Consider the following 19,453-nt stretch of genomic DNA (forward strand, 5'->3'; position numbering starts at 1 on the left):
CATGGACTGTATAAAGAGTATAGCCCCAAAATAAAAGACTCCAGAGAGGCAATGGTTGAGAGAGGGTGCAGAATGTCTTGGCATCTTGATGATGGTGATGGAAAAGATCCAAAATGGGGTGAGGATTTTCTGCAGACACTTATCCCAGGGAGATGAGAAGCTGTACCCATATGTTAACAACTGTACTTCAACCATTACTCCCCAATAAAATGAAAGAGAAAAGTCAGTTTATTTTGACTTTTAAGTTTAATTTATCTATTTTTTTAAATATTTATTTACTTATTCCCTTTTGTTACCCTTGTTTTGTTGTTGTAGTTATTATTGATGTGGTTCTTGTTGGATAGGACAGAGAGAAATGGAGAGAAGAGGGGAAGACAGAGAGTGGGAAAGAAAGATAAACACATGCAGACCTGCTTCACCACTCCTGAAGCAACTCCCCTGCAGGTGGGGAGCTGGTCTCTCAAACCCGGATCCTTATGCTGGTCCTTGCACTTTGTGCCACTTGTGGTTAACCCGCTGTGCTATTGCACGACTCCCTAATTTATCTAATTTTTATGTTGCATAAATAATGGGGTAGTTGAAACTTGATAAATTAAAATAGGCTACTCTTAACTGTTTTAGTGTTCGTGTAATTTTCTTATAATTTTAAAACCATGTACAATAAGAATGAACTTTTTTTGTAAGCAGAGTAATTAATATGTACATCTCAAATTCTCTTAACTGACAATATCAATATGCTTATAAGTTAAAAAAAATCCCCTGGATACTGCCTTGAACAACTTAGAAAACACTAGATAATAGACTTTCAGTACAACACACATATATATTCATACAGAATGCAAAAGAGATTCAAGGAGGTATTATATAAGAAGCGCTAGAGGATATGAGTTGGCATTGTTTTCCTCTATGATAATAAAGAAGACAAATTATGACAATGTTCACTTGAGAAGAAAAAAACTGAAATGGATCTTAGCATAAGAGAATAAAAGTTGATGTAGTTGATCATAACTGCAATCATTTCACTTTTCCCTTGGGGATAAGTGTCATTCTTATATATGCTCATCAAAGCTGAATCAAAATAAAAATGTACTTACCACTCACCTCCCTCAGAAGAGGTGGGAATATTAGGCATAGATCCAGAAATTAAACAATATTACATTAAATATTCCTTTTATCTATAAACTGTCTTATTTCTAATGGCTCCAAAGCATTAAAGTATCTTTAAATCCTATAGTGGACCATTAATAGGAAACTTCAAGCTTTCTTTTAATCCTATAAATAGTTTGTGCTAATAAAAGAAGCATTTTCAATCTTCAGTTTAATTATTTATTGTTGTAGTATTTGTTTTCCACCATGGTTAGGACTGTGATGACTACACAGTATACTTAGCATGTGTGTATTTTATATGCAAAGTCTGGTGATTTATTATCTCTAGATTTCTTCCTAGTTTATAATATTAACAAAGCATTTTAACTGGCTTTTTAGAGTGTAATGACATTTAGCATGTATACATAAAATTGATAATCTTTCACCACAAGCCTCCCTCTGACTTGTAAATGTGGCAGAGTTAGACTTTAGTTATAGAACTCTATAAATTTACTTTAAAGAGCTAAAACTAAGTTAATTTTGGACTCAGTTGAAGAATCCATTTCCTAACTGAAATATATAATGGAATGTTTGACATTACTGAGGACAGACAAATGAAATGAGTGATTCCTATTCTCAGAGGAATTGAGAATTGGAGAAATTGACTAATTTCCTTTTCAATGAAATTGAAAATGAGCAAGGTGTCAGGAAGAGAAGGGATATACCACTTACTGGTATAAATTCACTGGGTTATCCCAGAAAATAGTGCAGTGGTTATGAAAAAAAGACTTTCATGTATGAGGCTCTGAGGTCCCAGATTCAGTCTCCAATACTGCACCAATACAGGCCAGAGCCAAGGAGTCCTTTGTTAAAATTGTAAGTGTGTGTGTGTGTGTGTGTGTGTGTGTGTGTGTGTGTGTGTGTGTGTGTGTGTGTGTGTGTGTGTGTATTGCATAAAATTGATCTACCAGGTGTGGATCAAACTGCCAATGTCCATGTCCAGTGAGAAGTAGTTATAGACCCAGACCTTCAGCCTCTTTACCTCATAAAGAATGTTGGTTCAAGGTCCCAGAAGGATAAAGAATAGGGAAGCTACCAATGGAGAGGAAAGGATATAGCACTCAGATGGTGGGAATAAAACTGGACCCCTCTTATCCAACAATCTTGTTATTCAATATTAAACAACAAATGAAAAAATTTGAACACCCCCCCCCAAAAAAAAAGAAATCGGAGATAACATGCTTTGGATGCCATTTTTATAGTGTGTGTGTGTGTGTGTGTGTGTGTGTGTCTGACCACATAATTATTTGTTTTGGCTTGTCATGGTGTGGGGAATTGAACCTGTGACTTTGTAAGCCATTTTTCAGAGATCATAAACTAAGGGATTACACAAAGTATCTATATGAAACCATTGTGTAGCTTCATTTGGTGAAAATATATAAACCACTGTGGCATAGGAAAAATGTTTCTTCTAGACATTGATGTTGAGAGCTCCTTTAATAAAAGACATTGAAATTCTCATTGGGTTGCTTAATGAATTAAAACTTTTAAGCCAGATCAATATTTCAGTCCCTGGGTATATTTTTATAACTGAAATAAATCTACTATCAGGGAAGCTGCTTTGAGAAACCTCATTTGAGCATGATTATTCAATTCAGTGACTTTCCTCATATGAAGATCTCTCTCTCTCAATTTCTCTTACTCTCTCTATCTCTGTGATTATTATGATATCTTCTCAAATTTAAGTATAAGGAAATAGAGTTTCATGGTACTTGTTTCATATATGTCTGTAAGATACTTTTCAACTCATTTACTCTATTTTTTACAAAAATTAATTTTGATAAAAAAGCAAAGTTGGTAACCATGAGAGGAAACTTTTTTATATACTACTGATAAATGTTTACATTGATACATTCTTCCAACAATGACTTGGGGCATTTTTCCATATGTCTACTGGCCTTTTATATTTCTTCCTTGCTGAATATTCTGTTAATAACCTCTCCCTAATGGAGATGGGATGTTTTCATTTTTTGTTACTTAGTTTGGTGAGCTCTCTCTCTATTTTGGTTATTAGACTTTTGTCTAGTGTGTGGCATGTAATGATTTACCCCAGTATGCAAGGAGCCTCTTCATTTGGGGGGTGGTTTCTTTTGCTGTACTTTTCAATTTCATGTAGTATCATTGATTTAGTTTTTGTTTTTGTCATCCTTGCAACTGGACTTGTGTCATTGAAGATAACATTTATCTCACCTTAATAAAATGTTGTTTGATTGCATATGGCAGTGTTAGTACATATAATCTAGCAAAAAAAAATCACATAATGCTCAAAAATAAGATCTTCTTATCCTTTGATGGTTTTTTCTATTACCAAAATTATAAGTCAAAAATAATTTTAACTATGAGTTTGGTAGTAGTCCAGGTTCCTAAATAACACAAGACCCCTAAAGTTCTTGACATGAAATCATGTCTTTCAAAAACTTGATTTATAGGTGTAGAGGTTTATTTTGAAACAGTCCAAACAATAGCCCCCACTAATCTACACTTGCTCAACAAATTAAAGTGACTGAATTTTAGCTTAAAACAGTGCTATTTGTTATGTGTTGTGACACCACAATGACAAAATAATATGTTATCTAGTACAAGACTTTGATATTATCTCTAATTATTTAAAAAATTTAGCTCCCTGCTTGGTTTTCTAACTATTTCTATATGTCATCATTGTTTCTACAATATGAGTACATTTAGCAACAGGATTTAGTGTAAAACATGAATTGATCAACCCTAAGTGAAACTGCTTATGTGATTTTGTTTACAATGTTCAATTTGAAGGCAATGAATTATTCTGTGAAATCGATCAATGATCAAATGACCCAACAAATGTTTTCCACAAAGAGAATATAAAGCCTCTGAATTATTATAGTGACTAGAATTGGCAAACTTGCCACATGCCCACTCGATATAATGTACTATTTAGAATATCTAAATCAATCATGTCTCATTACAATGTTAAATTTTATCATTCTGGTAAAGAAAAACTGAGGCTGTCCACAGTCATACCACCTTGAACACGCCCGATCTCGTCTGATCTCGGAAGCTAAGCAGGGTGTGGCCTGGTTAGTACTTGGATGGGAGAAAATGTGAAGCTAATAATTGAAAACCCATAATTATTTATTCCTGCATTAAACAATTCCGAGATCAATGAAAACAGCACATTATATACAGGACCAAATTTGTTTCCATAAATTAAAGGCTCTGACAATATATGACATAAAACTACCATAGATGTTATAAGACTAACAACTTTTCCAAAAGATTCATCTCAGTATTTTAGAAGGAAATATGCAAGTTGTGTGTAAGGGTTCAATTACATGGTGAAGGATCAAATTGAAGTTTAGTGATTAATCTAATATGGAATATGCAGATGTTTATTCATGGTAATATGAACCTGAATCTCAATCTCACATGATATTTTAAGGCATTGTTACTTCACATACACACACACACTCACACACACACACACACACACACACCCTCATCCTTTGCTCAGAAGTTCAAAGTGATTGTAAGATGGTATCTAAGCCAACAAGTTGGTACTGCTACAGGGATAATATTAGGGAAGCTGGGTGGGGTGTGAGGTTAAATGCACATAGTGAAATGTAGGGACTTTGTGCAAGGATCGGGGTTTGAGTTTCTGGTTCCCCACCTGCAGGGAGGTTGCTTCACAAGCTGTGAGGCAGGTTTGCTGGTGTCTTTCTGTCTCTCCCCTTTTTATACCCCTCCCCATCCCTTTTCAATTTCTTTCTGTCCTATCCAAAAAATAAATAAATAAGTAAATAAATGGCCACAGGAGTAGTGGATTCATAGTGCAGGCACCAAGCCCCAAGGATAACCCTGGAGGTAAAGAAAAAAAAAAAAAAAGACATTATATCCATCCTGTTGTAACTCTAATACTGAACCTATTTATATTTTACCCATTTCAGGATTTGGCCAAGATGATACATATGCTACTGCTTCACCTCTAGTAAATGTAACTATAATTACAACAAAAGTTTAACTTTTAAATAAAAATGAAAATAATTACATTTAAGAATTATAAATTAGGCCTTACTTAATGCCAATGCTGCAAGGGTCTATAAAATGCCATCCTGGGCTGAAGAGACAGCATAATGATGATTATTTCATGCCTGAGACCCTAAGGTCTCATGTTCAATCCTCAGCACCACCATAAACAAGAGCTGAGCATTGCATTGCTCTCTTACTCTGTACCCTTTTTTCATTAAAATAAATAAATAAATAAATTTTTTTCTTGTTCTTGTTCTTTAGACTGTGTCCCAGTCTAATATATATTTAAAAAGAAAGAAAGTAGCTTCCTTCCCTTGCAGGATCAGACTTTTAGAAGCACAGCAAGTCTGAATTTGGATAAAAAAAATTAATTTTATTAGTACACATTTTACTTTGTATATGATAATATCAAGATAATATACATGATAAAAATTACTTGTACATATATGAGAGTAAATATAGATAGGAAGTTCAGAAAATTAAATTCTATCTATAACAAGGCATTTTATTAAATGTTATGATTATGGTATTTTAAGAGAGATTAAGGGTTTATAGCTCATGTAGCAACTGACTTTATATTTTTAAGCATCTGCAAAGATATAAAACCATTTTCTCACATTATAGAGATTAAAATTTTCTGTGGTAAAATTCAAGAAGAACATTAATCAAGATTATTCATTCCAAGAGAAGCAAAAACATTACTTTAAATTCCAAAGTAATGTTTACCCAGATGTTATTTTTAAATATTACTATTTATAAAGCATATTAGCAAAACACCTTTAAGGACATTATGTAAGGGAGTCACACTTTACAAAAGACAAATGTAAAATGTCTTAAAGTTACAGCAGCCTTAATTCTAAAAGAATACCATCACTTAAATGTGCAATGTTGGGGGGAGCAAGATCTAAATGTTAACTTACATATAACTTTTCTGATAAGTCTTACGTGCAATTTGATCAATACTTTGGGATAACAGAAGCATCAAGTAGCTATAACAATCTATAGCTAAAGGGCTTTTTAAAAATGTAGTGTTATTTTTCTGGTAATGTTTCCAAGAAAATTAAATAATAGAAGCAAAGTATCACAGCTGGAGATGAAACAAATGGCCATTCTTTAAAGTTTTTCAAAGCATTTTAAACATCTTTTCATAGGATGCTTGACAGCCAAGGGCAAACAAGGTTCTTTGTCAATTTATGACTAAGCTGATACCCATAAAGATCCTCTGAGATTACAGTAAGCTCCAGCTAATGTCCGTTTCCTTTATGCTACATTTGGGCTTTCAAGAGTGATGTACCCTTACTTGGCTATCAGTCTCCCTGACTCATCTACCTGAATACATAAAATGAAAAGTGATGATCTTGTGGAGTGGCCTCAGTATTCGACACATTAAAGCTAATTTATTATAGACTAAAATGACCTTAAATAGTACACTTTTACTTCCCTTTATTGTGCTTTCCAGGGAAGAAGATTTTAATGAATAAGGACATACTGACGTTAGACAGACTAGATATTGTGACGTCCTGTAGGAATGTATATATATATATTATCCTTATCAAGGTAAAAATTCATGTGTTCAGACAATGACCTTATTTTTCACTTCTTTCACGATGGACTATTATAGCCGGATATTAGTTTCAAGTATACAAAGTGATGTTTTTAATTCTTACATCACACAAAAGCAGTCCCTCAACTAGTTTCATTAATGTGTGTCATAAAAGATTTTAGTTATATTTTTATGGCATGAGAACTTTTTAGATTTACACCCTTAGCGACTTTTCATCACATAATATAGTCTCTATATGTTGTACATTATTTCCCATGACCTTTACCTTATCATGGGAGTTGTTGTTAACTTTTGACTCTTTTCATCATTTGCCCACTTCTGCTTCTTGATTTCAGCTTAAGGAAAGAGTTGATTTTATCATTTTATTTAAGTAAAAGGCTGAAAATCATCTCAGTTCAGTACATTTTACTTGATCAATGTAGGCAAGAATCAATGCAATTATTGAAACGCTTATAAAATATACAAAGGACAACAACTTAAATTCTGTCCCTTTATAAAAAGAATTTATTTAAAAACTATATAATACTCATCTAATTACACAAAATAAAGTAGATGCATCACTTCCTCTCTCACCATCAGGGTTATCACTGAAGCTCAGTGCTTACACTAGGAATCTACTGCTCGCAGCAGCCAATTTTTTCTATATTTATTTAGCAGGACAGAGAGAAATTGAAAGGGTAGGGCAATGGAAAAGGAGGAGAAAGATAGACACTATAGGTTATTTTTTAAATATTTTATAATTTTTTAAATTTCTTTATTGGGGAATGAATGTTTTACATTCGACAGTAAATACAATAGTTAGTAAATGCATAACATTTTTCAGTTTTCCATATAATAATACAATCCTCACTAGGTCCTCTGTCATCCTTCTTGGACATGTATTCATTCTCCTCCACACACACACACCCCAGAGTCTTTTACTTTGGTGCAATGCACCAATTCCAGTTCAGGTTCTACTTGTGTTTTCTCTTCTGATCTTGCATTTCAACTATATTTTAAAATTTTTGCAAACACAACTCATTAATGTTTCTATGTTTATACCTGTATATGCTCACGTAGATGCTATTTAAACATTGCAAATCAGAGACTTCCAGGAGACGTGGCTATGCACTAACATCGGACAGATAATACTTTCCCCAAAAACCACAAATATTGATAACCATCGCGTCCACAAACGTCACTAAACTGCATCTGGGACATCCATAGACTCCCAGGCCTCAGGAGGGTGCTGGTGTATATGGATAAGATAGAGCAGGCTCAGGTTGAAGCAAAGCAAGCAGACGGTGTGACCTCTGGCAACAAATATCACCCTTTTGTCTCTGATCAAGAGCAGACAATCTGTGCAAGGTGTGGACTGTGAGAGGGGGTAACCTCTGACCTTTAAACCATGGCCACAAGGGCGAAAGTTTGCTGAACTAGTGGTGAGGTCATACCTGACCAATCTAGTATGACCCTCCCACCAATGATGCATATAGAAGGTAATTTGCATCAGCTGGAAGCCAAAAGGTAAAAGTCTGCAGCTGAAGGCCAAATGGTAATGTGAGTCCTGCTTCTTCAAATACAATTTCCACCTAGTTGCAAACTGTTATGGCCTTAATTCAGATTAAAATTCTATAAAAAACAAACAAACAAACAAACTAGTATAGCCACAGGACCTTTGCAATATAACTAAAATATGCCTACTAGCTATCTACAAACAGAGACCCCCAACTCTTCATCTGCACTATTCCAGCCTTTAGGTTCATGATTAATCAACAATTTGCTTGGCTTTATATGTTAACTCTCTTTTCAGTCAGCAGGCTCCAGATGCTAGTATGATGCCAAACACATTTCCCTGGACAGATAGCCCCACCAATGTGTCCTGAAGCTCTGATTCCCCAGAACCCTGACCCACTAGGGAAAGAGATGCAGGCTGGGAGTGTGGATCTACCTATGAACACCCATGTTTAGCGAGGAAGTAATTACAGAATCTGGACCTTCCACCTTCTGCATCCCATAATGACCTTGGATCCATACTCCCAGAGGGATAAAGAATAGGGAAGCTATCAGGTGATGGGATGGGATATGGAGTTTTGGTGGTGGGAATTGTGTGAAGTTGCATCCTTCTTATCCTATGGTTTTATCACTGTTTCCTTTTTATAAGTAAATAGAAAAAAATAAAATTCTACAGATAAGTCATATACACACAGTACAGAGAGTATAAAGCAGTTCAAGGGAATAAGAAGTGAAGTAACCCCAAGTCCCAGCCCTCCACCATCTAATATATAAGCAAAGTGAAATCTAGTAATTGCAATAATCACATCAGTTGTTGGATCATCAATAACCAGCTCAATAAATGTGAAAACAACAGAAAATAGGAAAAACAAACTTCAGAATATGACAACTCAAAAAGACAGAAATGAAACAGAATTCATGGAATTATAGCTGAAAATTTGCTTTTTGAAATTCTTTTAAACTTGGGCAATATTCAAAACATACTCTTCCTGGAAGCAGAACATATACATAGGTGCCTAAATACAAAAAAACTAAGATCAAGTCATATCATAGTAAAACTGCTAAAACTCAAGGACAAGGAAAGCATATTTCAGGCTCTTAGGGAAAGGAAAGAAGTGACATACAAGGCTAAAGTTATCATGTTCTCATCAGATTTTTCTTCACAAACCAAGAGGCAGGGAGAAAGTGGAATGACATATTCAATATACTGAAAGAGAAAAACTCCCACTCACTTTCTCTATCCAGCAAAGTTCTTCAAATATGAGGGAGAAATAACAGTTTTTCCAAATATCTAAAAGCTAAAAGAAATTGCCACCATCAATCCCACCTGGCTGGAACTGTTGAAAAGGGTCTCGTGGAAAAAGAAGAAACAAAAGATTACATATTCTACGTGAAGTGAAGAAGAGTTAAGTAGAATTAATAACATAACAAAAATAAGAAAAAAAAATAACAAAACAGGAGAGGGAATTAATGGACAGAACAATACCGACAAATAATAGTTATCCCAAGATTTTAAAAAGTTATCTTACAATACAATATATTATTTATTACACTTATGGTAACCACAATACAAAACAAAGAACAGAGAACAACAGAAAGTGCAAGCAAAATTAGTGAGGAAATCACCATAGTAACCCATCCACACAAAATAACAGATAAAAGCAAAGAAGAAGATGGAGGAAGATGTTCGAAGCCTAAAATGCAAGGGGGCAGAAGGGGGCAGGAACACCAATACTATTCTCAGATAAAATACACTTTCAGAAAAAAAAAAAAAAAACACTTTCATGTAAAGAAATTAAGTAGAATTAGAGAAGAAAAGTACAAAATGGTCAAAGGGTCAAACCAACAAGAAGATATAACCATTATAAACATACATGCTACAAATTTAAGTGTATCCAAATATATAACACAAGTACACACTATGTTTAAGGGTGGTATTGACAGTGACCTATAAGAGTAGGAGATCTAGACACACCACTCAGCAAGAGAATGATCATAAGGACAAATAATCAACAGGGGAATGTCATTAAAGTGAAACCACAGTTGTAATGGACCTAATAGACATATATAGCATTTCCCACTCCAAAGGAAATGAGTATATGTTCTTCTTAAATATATATGTATCATTCACAAGAATTGACCATATGCCTCAGTCATAAAGACAGCTTATTAGCACCTAAACCCAAGGGCCACTATTTATTGTAATAGTGGCTCAGACACAGGTACTAACAGCAAAGGTTACTCATCACCTTTGAGGACTTCCTGTGCCCTTCAAAGTGAATTTAGAGTTTATACACACCCCCTGGGATTGAATTAAGTAGATCAGCAGTGGAAATTGAGGACTGTTGCCCACACTCTCCACCCACAGACACCCACCTCCTACACGCGGCATTTGGAAGTAATCAACATTAAATTATTTTGCCAAAAGACAAAAAAAAAAGAGACAGCTTAAAAAACATGTGAATATTAACATCTAAAATGCATCTTCTCAGACCATGATGGTGTTAATCTATAAATCAACCACAAAAATAAAAGAAACCCCTCCAGAACTGGAGAGCAAACAACATACTTTTGAATGACACATGGGTCATTAAAGAGATCAAGTAAGAAACTGAGAATGTTCTCAATATCAATGGAAATGAAGAATCCAGTTATCAGACCCTATGAGATATGGCAAAGGCTGTCTTAGGAAGGAATTTTATAGCAATACAAGGCCACATTAATAAAAAAAGGGAAACTAACTAATAAACCATGTAATCCAATTGAACCAACTAGTAATGGAGAAAAAAAGTGACCCAACAGTCATCAGGAGACATAAAATAGTTAAAATTAGAGTAGGAAAAAAAAAAAACCAAGAAGATTAATAAAAAGAAATTGGGAGTGGAAGGAAAATTCAACATAACTAATAGAACAGAATAGAGAGCCCAGAACTAAATCTACACACGGATAGGCAAATTGTATGTGATAAAGAGACAAAAACTACCCAGCATGGAAAAGGAAGTCATTTTAATTAATGCTATTGAATGAATTGGACAACCACATTTAGAAAAATGAAACTAGATCACAAACTAGACCACCACCTAACACCAAACACCGAAATTAACTCAAAACGGATTAAAGATCTGGATATTAGACCTGAATCTATAAAATACATATAATACATTGGTGAAATATTTCAGGACCTTAACATTAAAGACGTATTTGGAGACTTCACCCTATGAGCAAAGGAAACAAAAACAAGAGCAAATGAGACTATATCAAATAGAAATGCTTCTACACGTCAAAAAAAATCCATAAAAACAAAAAAACAGAAAATGGGAATGGTATTTTTACACTACACTTCAGACAAGTGGTTGACATAAACATCTACAAAGAGTTTAAATCAGTCAACAGAAAGATAGAGAACAGCCCAATTAAAAAAAAAGTGGGCAGAAGTGTTGGGAACATGTGTAAGCCTGATAGAGCTTAGGGAGAACCACCCCCATCTTTGGATGGAGGTCTGAGAAGATAACCTCTTGGTAAGTCTCTCTCAACCGAGGTGAGCATAAGGGGGGAAACTCAGACTTGGTTCTTTCCTTCTTGACTCTCAGGCCCATAGTAACTCCAATACTTCCCTCCATTAACTGCAGGCCACATGGCCACAGATTCACTTATTCAAAGTCACCTTCTGATCACAGAAGAACACACCTTATCACACACTTCATCACACACCTCAGACCCCAGACAAGAGAAATTCCAAACTATATGGCTCTTTGATATCCATCTTCTCTCTGTCTACCCTACTGGTTTAACCCCTATGCTTCTCTAAAATACCTTTGGTGGATAATTAAGTTGCTTGTGTCATGGAAAATAACTGTTTTGTATCTTATCAATTCCTGTCATACCAGCCCCCTACCTTGGGGGCATGCTGACTGTTAAGAAACCTGTAATTTCTGTCATATTTCAACAATAATTACCTCCATTGCTTTGCTATTTAACTCATGTCAATTTTGCTAATAAACGGACTCTAGGATTCTGGGACTCAAGGACTCAGATTCTAGATTCACGTTAAGAGTCCCCTGGTGTCTTTTGCTTCGTGTCACCCCTGTCGTGAGCGAGAAAGAACCAGCTCGTTACCTTTCCCCTGGAGGCCACCCTGCCGGAGAAGGAGAGAGACGCCCCGAAACAGAAGATATAAATAGACATTTCTCTAAAAAAAGTGATACACATGGCCTATGGACATATGTGGGAATGTTCCAATTCACTCTTCACCAGAAAAATGCAAATTAGAACCACATTGAGATCCCACTTCATATCTGCTAGAATGGCCTTTGTCAACAAATCAGGGGAGGATAAGTGTTGGAGGTGATGTAGAGAGACAGCGGAACTCTATTACATTGATGATGGGAATGTAAACTAGTACAGCCACTATGGAGACTAGTATGGAGAATCTTTAAACAAGTACAAATGGACATACCTTATGATTCAGCAATACTACTCCTAGACATTTATCCAAAAGAGGTAATGACACTAATTTGAAGGAATATATGCACCCCAATGTTCACAGCTGCATTATTCACAATAGCTAATATAGGAAAGCAACCAAAACACCCTTGAACATATTACTGGATAAAAAAGTTATGGGACATATACTCAATCGAGTACTACTCAGCAATAAAAACAATGATACTGTGTCTTGAATAGAGTGGAAAGTATTAGAAAAGATTATCCTAGTGAAGCAAGTAAGGAGGTGAATGACAACTACGAAAAGGTTTCACTCATATGTGAAATAGAATTGAACCTATGTATTTGAAAAGAAAGTCAATTCATCTTTAAGACTGTGGGAGAACTATAGTGATTATCTACTGGGGTAGGGATGGGGACCCAGACATTTGGTGACAGGAGTGGTGAGGAAAAAAATAAAGACTATATTAAAAATCATTAATTTCTCTACAAAAAAAAGTAAAGAGAGAGAGACTAGAGCCAGAGTGATAGCAAGAGAGCACACATTAAGGAATAAAATAATAATTATAATAAAAAGAAAGAAAAGAAAAATTATTATTCATTTTGAAACACTGGAATAAAATACTAAGTTGAAGAATGGTACTAAAAATAAAAGACAAAAGAAAGAGAAGATAATGAAAGAAAGAAAGAAAGAAAGAAAGAAAGAAAGAAAGAGAGAAAAAAGGACAAAGGAAAGAAAAATAAATTGGAAAATAGAGGCCAGTTACATTAGAGTGCATAAAGTCCAAGGTTCAAGTCCTGGTCTTTACCTGAAGGGGCAAAGCTTCACAAATGACAAAGCAGTACTACAGAAAACATGAAGACTGATTATACATCTTTCATCACCATTTACGAATTAATAATTCATTTATTGTTGGTAGTTTGTTCATGTGTAGCCAGGGTCTCATTCATGAGTAATTTTACAGCTTCCTGATAACCTTTCATTTAGAGAGAGAGAGAGAGAAACCAGAGAGTCACCTCAATATCTCCTGGTGTGATGAAATATCTCACACTGGTGCTGGGGTTCTACTTATACCTCTAACTAAAAACATTGTGTTTATTCTACATTTAATATAAGTCTATTATTATAGATAAAATAGTATCTGCATATAGATACATATATATACAGATAGATAGATACAGTGGCCTATCTTAATGTAGTTTATCTATGTTGCTTCTATAGAAAATGCATCATGACTTTCTGATAACCCAATGTATATTCATCTCCCCAGAGTGATATCACATATATGCATATATACTTATATAGCAATAAGTAATGTATTTATGTCATTTCTAACCTAGTTAAAGGAAATGACTTTCTCTAGATTTAGGGCAGCAGCTGATTTGACAGTTGTGCTATTAACAATGAGAAAGACAGAATCCTGGCCAAAAACACAAGAGCAATCTTTATTTGCACACCACATACACACACACACACACACACACACACACACACACATACACACACACACACCTGGAGACTACTAACCATTCCAGAATACTATTTTTCATAAGTTATGAACTTAACTATGTTAGTCTCAACATCTACAGGAACTTAAAAATAGCAGCCTTAATATCTTGACTTTATAAACATAAAAATGTTAGTGTAGTATAGGAGTCTACTTACTGAAGAAGCGGTGTTAGAATGACCGAGATTAATGGGAATGATGCCCCATGAAGTAGTTAGTCACAGAGAATTGCAACCTGGGGCCAGGTAGTGGCACACCTGGCTGAGTGCACATGTTACCATGCACAAGGACCCAAGTTTGAGCTCCTAATCCCCAACTATAGGGGGAAAGTTTCACAAGTAATGAAGCAGGGCTGCAGGGCTGCCTGTCTCCCTCTCTCTCTGTATGTGTGTGTCTCTCTCTGTCTCCCTCCCTCTTTCTCTCTTTCCCCCTTCCCTCTGGATTTCTGGAAGTCTCTATCCAATAAATAAATAAATAATAAGAAAGAAAGAAAGGGAGAAAGAAAGAAAGGGAGAGAGAACTGTAACTCCACTAAAAACCTGGAGACAGAGTGTCATCACTCCATGGTTCTACCTAGAACAAAGTCTTTCTTTTTTAAAAAAAAATATTTATTTATTCCTTTTGTTGCTTTATTATTGTAGTTATTATTGATGCCATTGTTGTTGGATAGGACAGAGAGAAGTGGAGAGAGGAGGGGAAGACACAGATAGGGAGAGAAAGACAGACACCTGCAGACCTGCTTCACCGCCTGTGAAGTGACTCCCCTGCAGGTGCAGAGCCAGGGGCTCGAACTGGGATCCTTCTGCTGGAACAAAGTCTTTCTTGGAGTTGGGTGGTAGCTCAGTAGATTAAGCACACATGGCACAAAGTGCAAAGATCAGGATCCTGATTCAAACCCCAAACCCCCACCTGCATGGGGGTCACTTCACAAGTGGTGAAGTAGGTCTGCAGGTGTCTATCTTTCTCCCCCATCTCTGTCTTCCCCTCCCCTCTCAATTTCTCTCTATCCAACAACAATTACAGCAATAACAATAATAATAACAACAACTATGATGATAAACAACAAAGGGGGGGAAATAGCCTCCAGGAGTAGTGGATTCGTAGTGAGGCACTGAGTCTCAGCAATAGCCCTAGAAGCAAAAAAAAAAAAAAAAAAAAAAAAAAAAACATTTAAAATGTGACCTACAGGGTCTGGAAAGAAAAACTGAAGAAGAGATTCCAAGTGGTGGGAACTAATCAATCCAAAGGAATAACTAAAATAAAAAAGAATAACTCTTACCCATTTATTAGGAAACATTAGTAATTCATTGATTCAACAAACTAATTCAGTTGTTGACCCCATAAGGTGAGTTGCTGCTGTGAAAATCAGTACACGTGAATTTCGTCATGGTCTTCTAAAGGAGCTAAGAGCTGGAAGAACTGGGGAAGGAACTGACTAGATTGTTTGGAAAAGATTGTTGATAGGTGTGTGGAGGTGGGGCCTGATGGTGCAATTGTTTGAGCACACATATTACAATGCACAAGGATGAGGGTTCAAATCCCCAGTCTCCACCTGCAGGAGCAAAGCTTCATGAGTGGTAAAGCAAGTCTGCAGGTATCTCTCTTTCTCTCTTCCTTTCTATCTCTCCCTTCCCTCTTAATATATGGCTATCTCAGGTAAATAAAGATAATAAAGATATTAAAATAGATGTGTGTATGGCTATGTGGTGGGTAGGTCAACACTTGTGAAGGTAGGAGTGGAAATAAAGAATATGTCTGAGAAAACATCTAGTGTCTTAGGGAATAGATATAGCTCGAAAACAGACTATTGGTGGGGATAGAAATGCTAAGGGAGTGGCGGAAGGCTGGCTTAAAAGGAAATGAAGTGGTATATCACCGGAATTGAGAAGAAATGGTTAGAGAATGTCTAGAAATCTAGCTAAATTGTTGGGTGAAGAATAGAATTTTTCAGTGACAATCTCGCATATAAGGCTGAAGAGCTTTCCAAGCAGAGTGCTAAAGGCTCATTGGGATTTTTTTTTTTCTTTTCTTGTGATTGCTCATAGGAAAATGTGAGAGGAAAAGTAGAACTGAGGAAATGTTAAATCAAAAACAACCAGAAACTGATCATTTGAGAAAATTTCCCAGCCTGTTCAAATTGAAAGGATACTTAAATGAAAGAGGTCACTGCTGGGATAATGAATCCAGGCAACTGGTGGCGGGGGCAAGATGAGGCTGAACTGCTGAAGGTTAATTAATTCTGAACCAATTTTAAAAACTTCTTAGAAAAATCCAGGAGTAGGGGTGAAGTTATCTAAGAAAGTTATGTCAGATCTTGTCTCATTATTTGGGCAGCTGGGTAATATTCTGAATAACAAAAAAATTGGTTAGAATGTCATATTATCAGGAATACTGTAAGAGTTGGAATGAACAGAATCAGATGTTCTGATTAAAAGGTGTTGGATTTGTAAAATTCTATAGTCAAAGATCAATAATGTAGAGCTTCACAAACTGAAACTGTGGAGTCTTTCAAGGAAAACGAAGAAATACTCAGAGGAAGAAACCAGTGGTTCAGAGACCACAGTCAGTGCTGCTACCAGTCAGAACAGAATAGTTTCAGATCTTGAAGACTAAATGGATTTATCTCACTAAATGGTGAATCAGATACTAGGTTACTGCTTTCAATGGTCCATGAAAGAAAAACACCTTTGCACCAGGAAGCTCATGTCCTGTCTTATATCCATGTTTGATACAAACATTAAGTGATGAGTATTTAAATCTTACATGATTAGAGTTTTTAATAATGTAATAGACTTACACTTCTGGGAGTCTAAGGATGAAAGTGTTGTTCAATCATTTTTGCACATGGGAGCCAAGTGGTGACACACCTGGCTGAGCACACACATTACAGTGCACAGGGACCTGAGTTCAAGGGAAAGCTTCAGAAGTGGTGAAACAGGGCTGCCAGTGTCATTCTGTCTCTTTTCCTCTCTACCTCCTTCCACTCTTCATTTTCTCTTTGTCTGTATCTGATAATTAAAACAGTTAAACATAATAATAATTTCTGCACATGGATTGCACATGAATTGTAGGGAGTCAGAGGGTAGCTTCTAGCAGGCAAAAAATAGTAGCTCAAACATCCCTCTTCACCTCATCTTGGATGAAACTTGAAGGAATCATGATATGTGAGTCAAAAAGAGAAGGATACCAGATGGTCTCACTCAGAGGTGAAACTGAAGAAACAAAGATAGCTAAAGGAGACACAATACAGCTTGCACTGATTATGGTATACTGGTTGTGCCAAAGCAAAGAACTCCAGGAAAAGAGGACTGTGCGGCTTAAATTGAGGGTAAGAATGTTTAGCAGACACCTGTAACTAGGGCAAAGGTAATTCTAACAAATTCCCTGTAAACCATTAACTTCCTGCAATAAAATTACAGAAATAAAAATATATAAGAACACAGTAAACCCTTTCTTTCCTTTTTTTCTTTTTTTTTTTTTTTTTGCACTAACCTATTTGGAAGCAAAGTCTTTGTAGATATCATCAAGTCAAGGATAGTAAGATGCAGATATAAACATGGATTACCTGGACCAGACTGAATATAGTAGAACATATTACTGTAAGACAAAAGCAGGAAAACATTGGAGCCAGACAGAAGAGGAGAGATTCAGATGAGGAAAGAGGAATACAGCCACAGAGACAGGGAGAATAGCAAGGTGTACCTATAATTCAAAAGCAAACCAAAAAATATACCAAAATCCACTTGAAGAGAAAAAAGGCAAGACACAGAATTCCTCTGACAATTTTTTGGTACAGTGAGACCCTGCCAATAAATATATTGATTTTAGATTTACACTGATTTTAGACATCTTTCTTCTCAAGTAGAGAATAATAACAACAACAACAACATCAAGAACACACGGTGTGTTGTTATTTTTGTTGTTGTTGTTATATTTCCATGTGTGGCTAATTGGCTAAATTTTCGCACATTTAATTTCATTTAGGGTTCAGCTTCTCAGTGTTTGGACTACTACAACTGAGAAAATATGGCCAACTGTTATTGTATCTGATAGGTAAGCAGCTCTAAGTATGGACTCACAGGGTAAATGAAGCCTTATTGTGAGATCACTGTGCTCATTGGATTTTTTTCCCCTAGAACTTGAGTTCTCAGGCAAACAATGGAAATCAGCTTGAGAAAAATGTCTGATCAGGAGATTGATGTTTCACACTAGCCCTCTGCCCCTTTTACAGTGATGTCTAGTATTAAGTCTTGCATTTAGTGGTGATAGGAATGTCAACAGAACAACATTTGGTCAGTTTCTCAGAGCTATAAATATTTCATTAATAGGATTAATGCTGTTGGAATGCTATCTTCTCTGGTATTTCCGTTTGGCCTAGATTATTACATAATATTACATAGATAAATATATTCTTATGATATATTCTGTAATGATAGAGAATGCCTATTTTATTTCCCAATATCATATATATTAAAAATATTTTATCTATCACCAGAGATATATATATATACATGTTAAAATAATAGTAAAGCCTATACAATCTCTCTAGAATCCAAGATTTATGTTCCTAGATACTGAATTTCTCCTCACTCTTAATAGAAGATTTGTTTTTATCCAAAATAAAACATGATGTTTAAATCCACAGGGGAGAATAGACAGACATGTCAGCATCTATATAAGCTTCAAGAAGCACAGTTTGGGGGCAATTAGGTGCATTTGGATTGTATTCTATAAGCCTTTAAATGTTTGTAAAATGGGGCTATAAAAACAGCAGGAGATGATCTGTGAACAATATGATGTATGTGAACAATATCCCATGTTTCGTCAAGCAAACTGTGTTACTATATCACACATTTAAATCTACATTGCACATATATATACATATGTAAATGATCTATCTGTAAATCTGCCTATCATCTCTTATCCATCTATTTATCTATCTTCTATTTGATTGTCTATCACAAGCATCAGCTACCTACTTACCTATTAGTAGTGCCTGTAGTAGAGTATCTTAACTTTTTAAATTTTAGACTGCAAGGATATGAAAAACCAATATGTCAGAAGACTTCCAAGGTACTTTACTTTAGATTTTTATTGTAAGAAATATATATATATTTGCAAACCATATTATAAGTCTAGCCTACAACCCTTCAAAACAATCCTTAGGCCAACAAGCCTACCTCAACATAATTCTCATTTTAGAGACATCCAGCCTCTAAAAAGGACATCTGTTTCATTGCCAACCTCACATGTGGACAAAGAATATAATGGACAAAATAAGCCTTCCAGAAAGAAG

At 35.5% G+C, this 19,453-nt stretch overlaps 1 protein-coding gene and 1 non-coding gene across 5 annotated transcripts in view; one reads left to right on the forward strand and one right to left on the reverse strand.

The window, feature by feature from the left end:
• CDH12 (cadherin 12) overlaps positions 1 to 19,453 on the reverse strand; it is a 1,156,262-nt gene that overhangs the window by 676,192 nt on the left and 460,617 nt on the right. The window lies entirely within an intron of this gene.
• On the forward strand, positions 10,376 to 10,505 carry LOC132538854 (small nucleolar RNA SNORA68). Its single transcript, XR_009550165.1, has one exon. It is a non-coding gene; the product is annotated as a small nucleolar RNA SNORA68 (small nucleolar RNA).

Source organism: Erinaceus europaeus, chromosome 5 (assembly GCF_950295315.1).
Source record: "Erinaceus europaeus chromosome 5, mEriEur2.1, whole genome shotgun sequence".
Classification (NCBI taxonomy): Eukaryota; Metazoa; Chordata; class Mammalia; order Eulipotyphla; family Erinaceidae; genus Erinaceus; species Erinaceus europaeus.